The sequence below is a fragment of the Ornithorhynchus anatinus genome, chromosome 16 (assembly GCF_004115215.2).
Source record: "Ornithorhynchus anatinus isolate Pmale09 chromosome 16, mOrnAna1.pri.v4, whole genome shotgun sequence".
NCBI classification, from domain to species: domain Eukaryota; kingdom Metazoa; phylum Chordata; class Mammalia; order Monotremata; family Ornithorhynchidae; genus Ornithorhynchus; species Ornithorhynchus anatinus.
In genome coordinates this window covers 32,509,369-32,524,360 of record NC_041743.1, presented here as the reverse complement: position 1 = coordinate 32,524,360, position 14,992 = coordinate 32,509,369, and the positions used below count along the sequence as shown (strand labels likewise).

The 14,992-nt window shown below is 41.7% G+C and overlaps 1 long non-coding RNA gene across 1 annotated transcript in view; it reads right to left on the bottom strand.

Annotated features, from left to right (window-relative positions):
• The window catches only part of LOC114817443, a 77,700-nt gene that overhangs the window by 50,610 nt on the left and 12,098 nt on the right, over positions 1–14,992 (bottom strand). Inside the window, exon 2 of the long non-coding RNA XR_003765304.2 lies at positions 9,951–10,054. This is a non-coding gene — a long non-coding RNA (uncharacterized LOC114817443). The remainder of the gene's footprint in view (positions 1–9,950; positions 10,055–14,992) is intronic.

Sequence of the window (14,992 nt, the reverse complement as noted above, 5' to 3'; positions counted from 1 at the left end):
GGCAGTGGAGCTGTCCGAGAAGTTCATCATCCTAAATCTCAAGGTATATATTAGAAGATCACTCCCAGTGGGAAGGGCTTGAATGTTGGATATGACTGATGATACCTTGTTGGCAAGTATCACAAGGCAAAATAATTTTGCTTTTGCCACTTCTTTACACAATCAATAAAGCAATCAGAGCTGAGAGCCCTGGGGGCTGCAGGTGATTTTCCTTTTTAGAACCCATCAGAAGAGCACTGCAATTTGCATCCTAGGAAAGAATGGCAGAGGAAAATGTTCCGTGCTGAGCTCTGGTTTTTAGGAGACTTGTAATGTCGATCACTGAATCCTGCTGGTGTGAAAAGCATCATTAAGTCCACCTGGACTGAACCTTTGAACTCCAAAATAAGGATCTCATTGATTATCCTCTGCCAAGAAGAGGGACCAAAGCCCCCATACTCTGTTACCACCCATCTGCATAATTTTCAAATACCCCATTTTATGTTCATCCAACCAAACTGAATCCGGTGCTTAAATACTTCATCAGAAACAAACACAATGCAAGACTTTTGGTGACCTCCAACTCTAAAACAAGTCAGTGGAGGATTCATCTTCTATCCTTTAATTGAATACAGTTAAAGAGCTTATTTCCCAGAAAATAATGCCTGCATGGTTACCCACTCAGCCCTTCCTTATGCCACGGCACATCCTTTTGCTCAACATCCTCCATAGGAGGGGAGGACTCAGGTAGAAGGGCATTCAGGGATGCAGCATGACCTAGTGGAAAGAGCACGGGCCTGGGAATCAGAGGACCTGAGGTCTAATCCCAGCTTCACCACTTGCCTTCTGCATGACCTTGGGCAAGTCATTTAACTTCTTCATAGCTCAGTTACCTCGTCTCTAAAATGGGAATTAAGACTGCGAGCCCCATGAGGGACATGGGCTGTGTCCAATCTGATTATCTTGCATCTACACCAGTGCTTAGAACAGTGCCTGGCACATAATAGGTGCTCAACAAATACCATAAAAAGTTCTCAGCCAAGAGGCTGTTTGCTGAGTCTACCCAGAATCCCTGACTGGGATTGGGAGCCAAATATTTGGAAAAATCTATACAAAGAGCAAGTTGAAACTAAGAGTTCTAAAGGGATCGCCTTTAGGCAAATTGAATAATATGGTTCACAGAATAGGTCTGATTTGAATCTCTCCAAAATGAGGTTGAAAAAATTAGGTTTGTCACATATAGCTTCCTTTGTCAACCTTCTGGTTCTAGAAAGAAGGCACCTTAACATTTGGGCCTGCTCCTTTCTCATCCTTCTTTCTTACCATCCCCAAACTCCTTTCAGAGGGAGATGAGCAGTCTCCGTCTTTCTATTCACTTGGGTTTTAATCAGAGATGTAAATTTACAGTTGCCCCAAATCCTTAATATCTAAGTTACATAGGCTTCTCTTTCACAATGATGGAATTAGACACTGGCATTCTACTGGTATATATGCAGTCCTAAAATGATCCCTAATTGCCCTGAGCATCATGAGAGTAGTTCTAATTATTTTTTTTTTAGGTCTCATCAGCGCTTAGAACAGTGCTTGGCACATAATAAGCACTTAAATACCATCATTATTTTGATGATTTCCTTCTGTATTCCTCCAAAGAATTTCTTTGAATTTTGGTTGGTTAACATACCTAGTTTGGGTTCACCTTAAGTAAAACCATTAAATCTTTTTTCCCAACTGAAAACAAAAATTTAGCTTGGACCCAGACTTTTTTTTAAAAAAGCTTAGTAAGTAGAAGTCAGGGATTTTTATATACTACCAAATATTCGTAAGTGTCTGTGAAAGACTATAACATTCCCCAAAATCCTTTCTTTAAAAACCTGCCCACGGTTTGCAACGTGTAACTAGATCTCCCAACAAGCATTCTCCAAACTTATATCATTAAATTTTCCATATTATTTATAATTCAAAGCATTTACTAAGCATCCATTGTATGCAGGGACCCATACTAGATGCTGGAGTGCATATCACCAATCATCATCAACGGTATTTATTGAGTCCTTACTGTGTGCAGAGCCCTGTACTAAGCACTCAGGAGAGTACACTACAACAGAGTTGCTAGACAAGTTTCCTGCCCACGACAAACTTAGTTTAAAGGGGGAGACATACGTTAATATAAATAATGTATAATGTATGTTTTATAGATGTGTACGTTGAAAGTGGAGTGAATATTGAATGGCCAAAAGTCATAGATCCAAGTATGTGGACAATGCAGAAGGGAGAGGGAGCCGGGGAAGAAGGGGCTTAATCGGGGAAGGCCTCTGGGAGGAGATGTAACCTTAATAAGGCTCTGAAGGTGGGGAGAGTGGTGGTCTGGAGTGGGAGGAAGTTCCAGGCTACATGGAGAACATGGACAAAAGGTCAGCGGTGGTATAGAGGAGATAGGGGCAGGGTAAGCTGGTGCTAGCCATCAACCTCAAGAAGTTTAAAATCTAAGGGGGTATAAATAGATCAGCAGACCACTGTTCATGGTGATTCAAATTGGACTGAGGCCCAAATAAATGTCTCTCTGAGATGCCAGGCAGCAAGTTAAAATGCTCCTGCAGTCGTACATTGTGACAAAATTAAAATTTAGCAATTCTAATTCTATGAATAGTTTAATAGGAAAATGATCAAACAAAAAGATTTTGTCAAGGCTATCATTATGTAGAAAAATAGTTCATTCACTTTTGAGGGTATTTGTTCAGCATCTCATACAAGTTTTAGTAAGGAGAATGATAATTAGTTTAACAAATGCCTGGAGGCCATGTATAGGGGCAATTAGGAGAGCTCCCACTCTCACTGAAAGCAACTGTTCTTTAATAACAGAATTAATGGAAGTGCTTTCTAACCAACAGACAATTCCGTGTGTTTCTGTTGCATCAGCTGGCCACCTTAACAGGCGGATGATCCTGATAGCGAAGTCAAATGCGGGGTTGCACCTTTCAAATTAAAGATGCTTGAAAGCTAAAAAATCCCCAAGACCAGGATATCCTTCTCCCAAGCATGAGGTCTGCTCCAGCATTTCCAAAGACAAGAAATGACCAGGAAGAGAGGCTCAGGGCTGTCTGATAATAATAATTATAATCGTGGCAGGGTAGGTATAATTAGACCAGACAATCTGTCCCAGTAAAGCTCACAGTCTAAGCAGGAGGGAGAATGGGTAGTGAATCCCCAATTTCCTGATAAGGAAACAGACACAGAGAAGTTAAGTGGACTTGCCCAAAGTCACACAGCAGGCATGTGACAGAGCTGGGACTCCAAGAGAGATGGATGTACTAGGCCCAACCCTAGTCAAGTGTTAAAAAGCCCTGGAGTTAAGGAGTCAAATGACATTATCAGTAGGCCAGAGGTAGGAATCCTGACTCCTGTATCAGTTTTCCCTCACACTTTCCTTGAAGCACTTCCACCACCAGAAAAGTAGAAAGTGGGAAGTAGAGAGGAATTGTATACTACTTATTTCTCTCTTTCACCAAATCACATCTCCTTAGCAACAAGAGTTGCCTGCTGTGTTCATTTTGCCCTCTCTCTAAAGATCCCAGTTCTGCAAAATGAGGGATATTGACTATTACTGGATATTGATATCGCTGATATTGGATGGTTATAGCTCTATTTCTGTATGAAGCTCAGAGAATGGTTTAACCCCTTCTTCATGCATTTGGGTGATGAGATTGAATATGATCAGCCTAATCTTAATCCTCACGACACCTCAGGGGATTTGGAGATGAAGATAAGGAAACTGAGGACAGTATGCTTTTGGGCCTCTTCTGAATCTCTGAGTCGAGCCAGGCAAGTAGCCCAAGAACTCAGCCTTCAGCGCAGCTGTGTTGCTTCCACTAGATCAGTCTCTCAGTTCAATACTCAATTAGGCTATTCATTCATTCATTTATGGATCTTAAAACATGATAAGGTGTTTAGAGGTAAACATATTTCAGAGTTTAGAAAATGTATTTCTGCATCAACCTTTTAGCAGGAAGGAATGGCACTCATGTACATAATAATTTCTTCATATTAATGTCTCTCTTGCCCTCTAGACTGTGAACTCATTGTGGGCAGGGAATGTGCCACCAACTCTTTTGTACAGTTCCCTCCCAAAAGCTGGTACAGTGCTCTGCACATGGTAGGTGCTCAATAAATACGATTCATTGATCGAGTATAATGCTGCCACTGGATCAACGACTCTTCCTTGGAGATAAAGGCTGTGGCAGTTGAAGCTGTTGTAAACCAGCACTCCACTGCATCTTATCCCGCTGACAAGACCATGTCCCATCGCAATCATCAAACACAAAACGTCGGTCACTGTAGTTCCACTCTGATTGATGATTTGAAGTGGCAGCTACTTCACCCCCTCCCATTTGATTGTGCCAGCTAGGATGACAGGATGTGATGGAATCCAACATGGATCCTCAACAGCTTTGCCAACAGCAGAGGAAAATGCCAATGCTGATTCAAGACAGGTGCCTCTGCTACTGTCAACAGAAGCAGCATGGCCCAATGGCAAGAGCACGGGCTTGGGAGTCAGAAGTCGTGGGTTCTAATCCTGGCTCCGCCACCTGTCTGCTGTGAGACCTAGGGCAAGTCACTTAGCTTCTCTGTGCCTAAATGATCGCATCTGTAAAACGAGGATTAAGACTGTAAACCCCATGTGGGACATGGACTGTGTCCAACATGACTGCCTTGTATCTACCCCAGGGCTTAGACCAGTGCTTGGCACATAGGAGCGTTGAATTCCCTAATTATTATTATTAATTTGCCCTTTGCAAAGGCTGGTGGGAAGATTGGCTGATGGGTCTTGTTCCTGCAGCCCTTTTCTAAATCAATCAAGCATATTTATTGAGCACTTTCTGTATGCAGAACATTGTACTGAGCACTTGAATTGAACCACGCTTCACTTCCAGCGAGATCAGCATTGAACCGTGAGCCCAGCAGCAGAAGCTTTAGTTGATGGAAACGTCTGGAAAGCCACCCTGGATCGATTGCTATTCCCAACCTGGAAGTGGCTGGTTTTCAAGTCAGAATTCCAGGTCAAGGAGGAGTAAGTTAGCAATCCTGTGGTTGCCAACCTAGTTTGGTTTCACTGGGTGCTTTCCCCTCACCCCGCCCCAAATCTTGACCATCCCTGGAACTCTTCTCACCCCACCACCCCACCAAACTGTAATTCCTTTCTTTTGCCTCAGCCTCCATGAAGATTTCTGCAAAAGAAATTGACCTTGATATAAGCATAGGCACAGCTCTAAACTGTAAGCTCCTTTTGGAAAAGGAAGAGGAAATGTTGCATTGTACTCTCCCAATATAGTGCTTGGCACATGGTAAGCGCTCAATTAATACCATTGATTGACTGGTTAAATCAATCAAGATTATTAAGGAACTCTATCCTTTCACCACATCCAACTACTTCACTGCTTTTTTAGCCTCCTATTGTTTACAGGTGCATCTGCTTACTTTTGGCTTCTTTCAATCAAGCAAATGCCCCCCAATTGAACTGAATAAATCCCCACCTCCTTTCCCCATTCAAAACTGTATTTCATTTCCTAATCAGTCTCATTCTTTCTCTTCCACTGAAGCCTCCCATGGAGTCCAGGGAAATTATGCCTACAACTTGCCTTGGTCAACTCTTCAGGTAACGGACATGAGAATTTCTGCCAAAACACTTAGGCATTCCTTTCCTTCTGTGAATTCATGCTGACTATCATTAATCAGGTTTTTTTCTCTTTCAAAATACATTCCTCCAGCACATCTCCGATTAAGATAAAAATTGAGCCTCTTTGTGCCAGTCGCATCGCTATTCCCCCATTTGTTCATGATTAATACCTAACAAACTAAGCACTTTATTTGTTCAAGTGCTAATTTTGATGTGGACGACTCCCCATAGCCTGTATATTTTTTCCAGTAGAGTCTCTGAAGAAAAAAGAATTTAGGGATAATGAAGATTAACTGTTACTTGCTGGCTCAAAACTGACGGAATAAGGCTAAAGTAAGAAAAATGATACTCGTTTCTTATTTATCTGATGGTAACTTCCTAAACTAAAGATCTAGGCAAAGACATACTGTTATGAATATTCAAAAGATTTTTTTAATGGCTTAATAATTTTTCTTCCTTTGTTTCTAGGAACAAAAATCACAGCACATGCTGAAATAGAGGATTACACTTGTCAGAAACTGATAAAGTCATTCATCATTTGAAGATCTCTGGATCTCTCATCTTATCTCAAAGGGCAAACAAAGCATGCCAAAGATGAGTCACCTCTTCCGTCAGAGTAGGAAAAAGAATATAAATGGAACAGCAGCAAGTTACTCTTGACTATGCCACTGTACAATGAATCCTCAAATTTTTATGGTAAGTCATTCCCTTTTTCGTTTCTAGAGACTTCCCCTCATGCTTCAAAAATCCTGGAGGCAAGTAAGTCTCCTATAGCAAGCTGTGGTAGTTCACTAGAGAAAAGAGGAAGATGAAATACCACTGGCTCCCTTCTCCTATCAGTCAACCAATAAATGGCATTAATTGCAGGCTTACCATGTGCAGAGCACCGAACTAAGTGCTTGGGAGAGGACAATAGAGTTGGTAACCATAATCCCCAATTGATGAGTTTATAATCCAGTGGGAGCATATTACCTAATACTGGAATCCAGAGTTTCTCCTGAAACTCTCCATATTATATTTAATTAGTTCATAGTTCAACTGAGGCACCACCTTAAAATTAGATCAATTCTTGATCTGAGAGGAGTATCTGAGATAGACGTTGACCTTTGGGCAAGTCACTTACTTGCTCTGTGTCTCAGTTTCCCACCTGTAAAATGGTCTTAAAATACCTACTTTTCCTCCCCATTAGACTGCAAGCCCCATGTGGAACAGGGACTGTGTCCAACCTGATTATACTGTCTCTACCCCAGCATTTAGTACCGTGCTTGGCATATAGAAAAGAAGCATTAAGAGAAGGAGCGTGGCTACTTGTAAAGAGCCTGGACTTGGGAATCAGAGGTCATGGGTTCTAATCCTGACTCTGCTACTTATTAGCTGTGTGGCTTTGGGCAAGTCACTTAACTTCTCTGTGCCTCAGTTACCTCATCTGTAAAGTGGGGATTAAGAATGTGAGCCCCACGTGGGTCAACCTGATTCCCGTGTATCTACTCCAGTGCTTAAAACAGTGCTTGGCACATAGTAAGCGCTTAGCAAATACCATTATTATTATTATTACATAGTAAGGTTTTAACAAATACTACAATTATTATCTTTCATCTTTTTAAGTTCTGAGCATCCACAGTCAGTTTTCACCTTTGGCAAGAAAAAAGAAAGGATGAAAAACTGCTGAAATATTGGAGATATTGGAGTTACTGCCTCATTTGGCTAACTGGAGGAAGAATGTGAATTCAAGAAAGACTCCATCCTCATGTGAGCTGATCAAGTTTGAGAAGAATTGTTGAGGTTGCCCAGGGCCAATTATTGAGGAGATCTCCACTAGGTCATTGGGCTGGGGTTAAAATGCTCTCCAAGAACCTGGAGTTTTCCATTGGAAAATAAAGTCAACCATATAGGTCATTCAACATTATTGATTAGAAGGGCAAAGCCTAAAGTCCCTCAGAGTCTCGTCACTCCATAGACATCAACGTAAATGCACTTGCTTGATAATGGCAGTATCTGTTAAGTGTTTACTATGTGCCAAGCACTATACTAAATTACTGGTTACAAGCTGACTGGACCCAATTACTGTTCTCTATTGGGATCACAGTCTAAATAGGAGGGAGAGCAGGCATTTTATCCTCATTTTACAGCAAGTAAACTGAGGCCCAAAGAAGTTAAGTGACTTGCCCAAGATCACACAGAAGCGAAGCGACATATCTGGTTTCGAATTTGTATCTCTTGAAACCCAGGCCCTTGCTCCTTCCACTAGGCTACAACTGCTTCAAACTGCTTTGCTGTTTGCCACATGTTTATTATTTTAAAGACTTTTTTTCAGTTTCGTATTTCATCTTTGAGCAGCTAATAGTTCTGATCTTACTGAAGACACAATGGCTCTGGTAATTTCATAAGTAGAATTGCTCCCATCCCAATTCCAACCCAAAGAAGTTCAAATAAGCCTCAGATAACATCCACATTTGCACATATTTATCTCACCAACTTTTTAGTCTCACCATCTGTTTGCCAAATAATGACTAATAAAATCATCACAAACCGTATTTTAAACTGCTAATGCAATGCTTCAGAATGGTCTATTCATTCATTCAATAGTATTTATTGAGTATTTATTGAGCGCTTACTATGTGCACAGCACTGTACTAAGCACTTGGAATGTACAATGCAGCAACATAGAGACAATCCCTGTCCAATGATGGGCTTACAGTCTAATTGGGGGAGACAGATGGACAAAAACAAGAAAACACAATCATGATAAATAGAATCAAGGGGATGTACACCTCATTAACAAAATAAATAGGGTAATAAAAAATATACTAGTAACAGTGTTCTCCAAGTCATTTCTACATAAAAATGATCACCTTTAATAAATAACCCTAGTGCTCTTAGCAGTTTGGACAGATCTGTTCTTTCTTAGCACTATAGAAACGATGTGTTGATTGGCAGGTGACAAGGCTTTATTTTCAAATCTGCTTTCTGCCTGGTTGGGGACCAAAGATAATAGTTCTTTCTGACACTTGGAGCTCCCTACAGAAACATCATTCCTTCCCGATCGACATGGGAAAAAAACTCAAAGTTTGATCTTGTGGAGGAAGGAGAAGGAGGGATGTTTCTATAAGGAAAATCTCTAAATATGGAAAAAAGCTCTAGGAAGCAGCTTGTTCCCTCCTTCTCTCTGCATGAAGTAGAGATAGAATGTGGCTCCCCAGCTGATGATCTGTCACAGTCAACAAGTACCATCAGGGTAGAAGATTACCAGAATGGATATATCGGGCAGAAGAAATGATTTTAGTTGTTCAGCTTTTTCCATAGCCGAGTGCTGTCTGGCCCTTTCTCCACAAACTTACTTGCGAATGAGATGGGATTTGCGAGGACTTTAGAATATTTGGAAGAAGGAACTGAGACATAAACAATTATATGCCTTCGAAGGGGAAAGAGGATCACTTTTCTCCAGCAGAGGAAAAAAGACCTAGAACAACCCCAAATAAGGTCCTATCATAATCAGATGTTATTCAGAACAATATTTGTTTTAGTATTAACTGATTTTGTTCATCTCCTTACCACCGGCACTTCATCACAATAAGAGAATATTTAAATGACCCAGAGGGATCTTTGACATCATTTAATTAGAGAGCCTACTTTTCCAAAATGTTTACCAATGTACTGTTGACATGACCAGTGATTTCTGGGGGGCCAGATGCTGGTGAACTACTGCGGGTTGACTTGAGAGACACGGGATGAAGCAACAAGTCTCAGCTTTGTCCAACAGATTAATGAGGTGCTGAACAACTGAAACCAAGCCCTCGCTCAAAGAAGTAAACAGGTTTTGCCAGGCAAAGGATCTCTGGATTTCATTTAAATAAATCACAGAGGCATCTTCAAAGAGCAGTGTCCTCAAGGGAGGTGCTTACTCCCAGTAACAATTAGAGTCACAGTCCCAGAAGGGTACGTTCCCCAGAACAACAACTAGTGACCCCAATTTTTTTTCAACCCATTAATCCCTTTCAAAAATCCCCTTTGGAATGTCCTCCTACTACTTCCATTCACAAGCCACGAAAGATAATCATTATTATCTGGCCCAAGAGTGAGGAATTTTGACTATTTATAGCATTTAGAAAATGAAGGCTACACAGGTATATATTGAGTTTTCTTCTGTGTCAATGAGATACAATAGGCACTGTGGAAAAAAATATATTTGGTTACCAAAATGTTACAAAATTCAGATCGCAGGGCGTTGAAGATGAAAACACTTAATGGAAGCAGTACAGATACCCAGATATGGCTAGTTGGGAGATGTAACTGATCATACCTCTTACTGCTTGACTGCAGCATGAGGAGGTGGCCTGGATCCTTGAAAACTGTCATCAAACCGGTTACAACAACCTGGTTTTGCACAACACAGGAAAGAGATACCTAAGAACAAGACAGAAAACAATGAATGAGGGATTCTGTCAAGACTACAAAACACCTTGCGATCATCCAGTCACTTTTGCAAAGACCTTTTTCTGGGCATTCAAGTTGAAGACTTACTGGTGTCACCACTTACTACAGCCACCACACAGGATGCCACACCAGTATTGTTCACTGGTACTCATGCTTTTTCCCTCAGGGTGAGCGGAAAGTGTCCTCAACTTATAAGGTGGGGTCTGAAATCACTTTTTCACATTTCCCCAGGAGCACAGGGAGAGGAAATAGCTTCTGCTACCTTAAATATTCACTTCAGTTTCCTGTGATGCAACCAATGTCGGGAGACTTCCTCATACATCAGGAGGTCAGGTAGCAGGGGGCAGTGCTTTAGAAATGTAATATTTTGGAAATGTTAATGCATGCACATCCAAATGATTGTACTTGGTTAGAACTCCTCATTAGCCTCTTAGGAGAAGCGGGGGGAGGAGTGTTTAGATAACGGTAACTACATTCTCTGCAGCATCAGCTGATTTTCATTACTTCCTTCACAAAAACATGAAAATGCTGCACTTTGCATATTTCATGTCATTAGTAAAGGTTGAACTTCATTCATGTACCAAAGGTCACTTTTTCTCCCTTCTCCCAACAGCTCATACCCTCTCTAAACAAGTCTGTTCATTTGATAACTCCTGGGGCTAAATCACCCCCCATGAATGTGGAAATTGCCTGGAAAGGGTGACAGATAATCTGGCAATAGCTGAAAAATCAGCCTTCTTTCTTTTCTGTTAAAAAGATTGTCCCACCGTTACCGAACCCTTGGCAAATTACAGTAGAAAATTCACTGCAAATGCTATTAACCTCACCAATAGTATTTCCTGGGTTCCCACTGTAAAACACTGAATTAAGCTCTTGAGGAAATTTACAAAAGTTGTAGTAAACAAGAACATGTAAGTTCCTTGAGGAACTTACCATCTAAAATATGCCATTGTTATGAAATTTGTTTGGTGCTATGTGTATAAAGAAGCAGTATGGCCTAATGGAAAGAGCAAGGGGCTGGGAGTCAGTGGTCTTGTCTGGTCTTATGCCGTCGAGTTGTTTTTGACCCATAGCGACACCACGAACACCTCTCTCTCAGAACGCCCCGCTCTCCATCTGCAATCGTTCTGGTAATGGATCCATAGAGTTTTCTTGATAAAAATCCCAAGTTATTTACCATTGCCTCCTTCTGAGCAGTAAACTTGAGTCTCCTCCCTCAACTTTCTCCCATGCTGCTGCTGCCCAGCATGGGTGAGTTCTGACTTGTAGCAGATTGCCTTCCACTCGCTAGCCACTGGCCAAGCTAGGAATGGAATAGGTAGGCCTCGAGAGTCAGAGGCCCTGGCTTCTAATCCCAGATCAGCCACTTGTCCGCTGTGTTACCTTGGGCAAGTCACTTAACTTCTCTGTGCCTCATGTACTCCAACTGTAAAATGGGGGTTAAGACTCTGCATCTATCCCAGCATTAGCTTGTATCTACCCCAGCATTTAGTAAAGTGCCTGGCACATCGTAAGCGCTTAACAAATGCCATTAAAAAAATGTGCCAGGCACTGTACTAGGCAGAGGGGTAGATACAGGCTAATCGGGTTGGCCACAGCCATGTCCCACATGGGATTCACATTCTTAATCCCCATTTTACAAATGAGGTAACTGAGGCAACAGAGAAATTAAGTGACTTGCCCAAGGTTACACAGCAGACAGGGAGCAGATCCAAGATTAGAACTCAGTGTGCCAGGCCATCATCCATTACAATGATCAACAATCTTGTCTATTTCTATTTCCTTATTTATTTCCCATCACTTCTGGCCATTTTCCTGGCTTCTTTCGAAACTGGGAAATGCTGTTCTCCCTGTACAAATCCCAAGACAAGGGGGGACATGTGAAGGAAGAACCAGCCAAACGATCCAACCTATTTCTGATCATCAAAGACCTGATGAAATGCCCTGCTGGGTTCTGTTCCCAACAAAACTTCTATGCCAGTAGAAGTTGCTGGGAGGATTTCTTAAAACCAAGGTACTATCTTCATCATAGATATGAACCACCACTTAAGCTTCTTCAGTACTTATTTATCTAGGATGAACAGACTTGGCGAATTCACAAGGAGAAGAAATAGTCAAACAACCTTACTCAAATAACTTGGCACTAGCCAACTTGCTATTTCTTAGTCAAATTTCCTTGTCATGAATCCATCTTAAATGCATTTTCATTTGGGTGGGAGGAGAGAGATTCTCCTTTGAAGCTTTAAAGATGTGCATTGGGGGGTGACAGATCTATCAAAACTTTGGGTTGCTATTTCCTCCCTTTAGAAATACTATTAGCTGAAACTTTCCCCCTCCCCAGAGTATTATGCCAACAAGATTGAGTGTGTGAAAAGAGGGTCATATTTATAAAGCCATTCTTAAGGAGGCAGGGGCTGGGTCAGCTTTGTCCTTTTTGATAGCCACTGTGATCCCATCTACCACCTTGACAAAGAGCCACTTAGTACAGATGACATTTTGTGGGGTCCATTATGTTATTGGCCACATGGTGTCCATCGAGGAGCATCTCCCATCAGAGAGTCTGTCATGTAAAAGTATCGTTGAGGCTGCTCCTGTTTTGAGTTGCTCCTTTATGGATTTGAAAGGACGAGAAACACGATTGATGGTTGGAAATTAAATATAATGCAGTGATTCATCACTGACAGATATGCATCGTGGATTCTCTGTATATTGCTGGAAGTGGTGTTTATCCCTCTTCTGAAGCCTGCCTCCTTTTCTTTTTTCTCCCTAATAGATTCTAGGGTTTTATTTTTTGCCCTTTCAAATATCCCCCAAACTCCCCTTGCTTGTGATAAGTAGACTACTGTTGGGTAGAGACCATACGTAGCTCAGATCAGCTGTTGCCTATTGGGTAGCCACCAAACATCTCATCCAGTGCTCTTCTGTCCAAAACCTCAGACTACAGTCTTCCATGAAAAGAGCAGTATGCCCTTCACCTTTAAGTTCAGACAGTTGAATGTCACTGTGTTGGTTCCTCTACCTTCCTTTAACATACTGCCTTACAACAAGTTTTCTCTCTGCCCAAGTTCCTAACTACCTCCCATCACTGACACGATCTAGCCCCATCTGAAAAATTGGGACCCACTACAGACTGCCATATGTCCAGGAAAGAAACCTGGCCTATATTGATGATGATGGTATTTGACTTGACATATCTTGTCTTTGCAATCTAACTTGATCCAAGTCGTTTTGGACAATAGTATCATTGTGACATCCGAAGGGGCCCTTTATCTTAGTGGATTTGCATTGGGGAGGCCTAGCTTTCAAAGGTCTTTCTGGGGCAAAGTTGTTTCTGATCTAAAGTTGTCCAGGGTAGCCTGTGCCAAGCTAATTATGAACCTGAGTCTCCTGGGGATGTAGCATTGCCGTTCCAAGAGTCCATACAGTGGGGCTAGGTTCCCTTGACACTCTCCATGACTCTGCCAAAGCCTATTTCAAATTTGAGTTTTGCCTCTAGGAGGGCACCCTTCTGCACTATATTGCAGTCACAGGGCTGCACTACTGAGGTAGGCAGACTGAAGACTCCAGGGCCAGTGGCATTTGGGGCCCCCAAGGCTGTTAGGATTTGGGCTTCGGGATCTTCCAGAGGAATTCGATCTGGTTCAAGATTGAACCTAGTTCTTCAGCTTCAAGACTGAGTTTTTCTTGCTTTGTTCTCCTTCTCACAATAGCTAGGCAGCTTCCCAACACCTCTTTCTCCTGGAAACATTATCCAACCTTGGCTTCATTGATATTATCCTTTCCTGGTTCTCCTATCTCTCTGGCCACTCATTCTCAGGCTCTTTCACAGGCTCCTCCTCTGCCTCCTACCCCTAACTGTGGGAGTCCCTCAAGGCTCAGTTCTGGGTCCCTTTCTATTTTCCATCTACATTCACTCCTTTAGAAAACTCCCCACTAGATGGTAACTTCCTTGAGGGCAGGGATCATGTCTACCAACTTTCATGTGCTTAGTACAGTGCTCTGCACACTATAAGTGCTCAACAAGTATCACTGATTAAGTCATTCCCACGACTTCAACTATCATCTCCACAAGAATGACTCTCAAATCAACCTCTTCAGCCCCAACCCCTCTCTTTCTCTGCAATCTCACATTTCCTCCCGCCTACAGGACATCCCTACTTGAATGTCCTGCTGATACCTCAAATTTAACATGACGCCAACTCTATTGCATTGTACTCTCCCAAAAGCTTAGTACAGGTGCTCTTTATAGAGTAAGAGCTTAAAAAATTCCACTGATTGATCGGCTGACAGAGCTTTCAAGGGTAAGAGGTGAAAGGAGTGGAAGCAAGAGAGAGGAAACTGAAGGGTGGATCTTAGAGATTGTAGAGGAAAGGGGTACTTTAACAGAGTTCCTTTCTGTAGCTGCAAACAAAACTAATGATCTACCCAGGATAAAGGCTATTTAAACGATACAACAGCAGTTACAGGAAGAGCCTTGTTCTTGGAGGATGAAGAGAGCCTACCTGGAGACTCACTAGAATAAAAGAAAACTAAAATCCTCTGAAATGGTATTATGTAAACAGAAAAAACATTTGTGGCATGAGCTGCTTTCTCTTCAAACTTAGAAACACTATCGGCTTGGTGTCTTACTATTCCCTAAACTGCGGGAGTTAACTGAATTACAGAGGAGAAAAAATTGTCCCATGGGAAAAAAAAATCATTTAATACTCTTGTTTCTATATGAACTCCAACAGCTGAATAAAGTAGGGAAGTCAACTAAATTGCAATTCCTTATAAATCCTTAGCAATTATTTTCATTTCTTCCTTGCTAACTTGCAACAAGGCTGACAACATTCCTTTCTTTCATTGGGTGAAAATAAGACTGCAACTGTTTTTTTTACCACACCAGCATTTATTTTGTTCTATTCA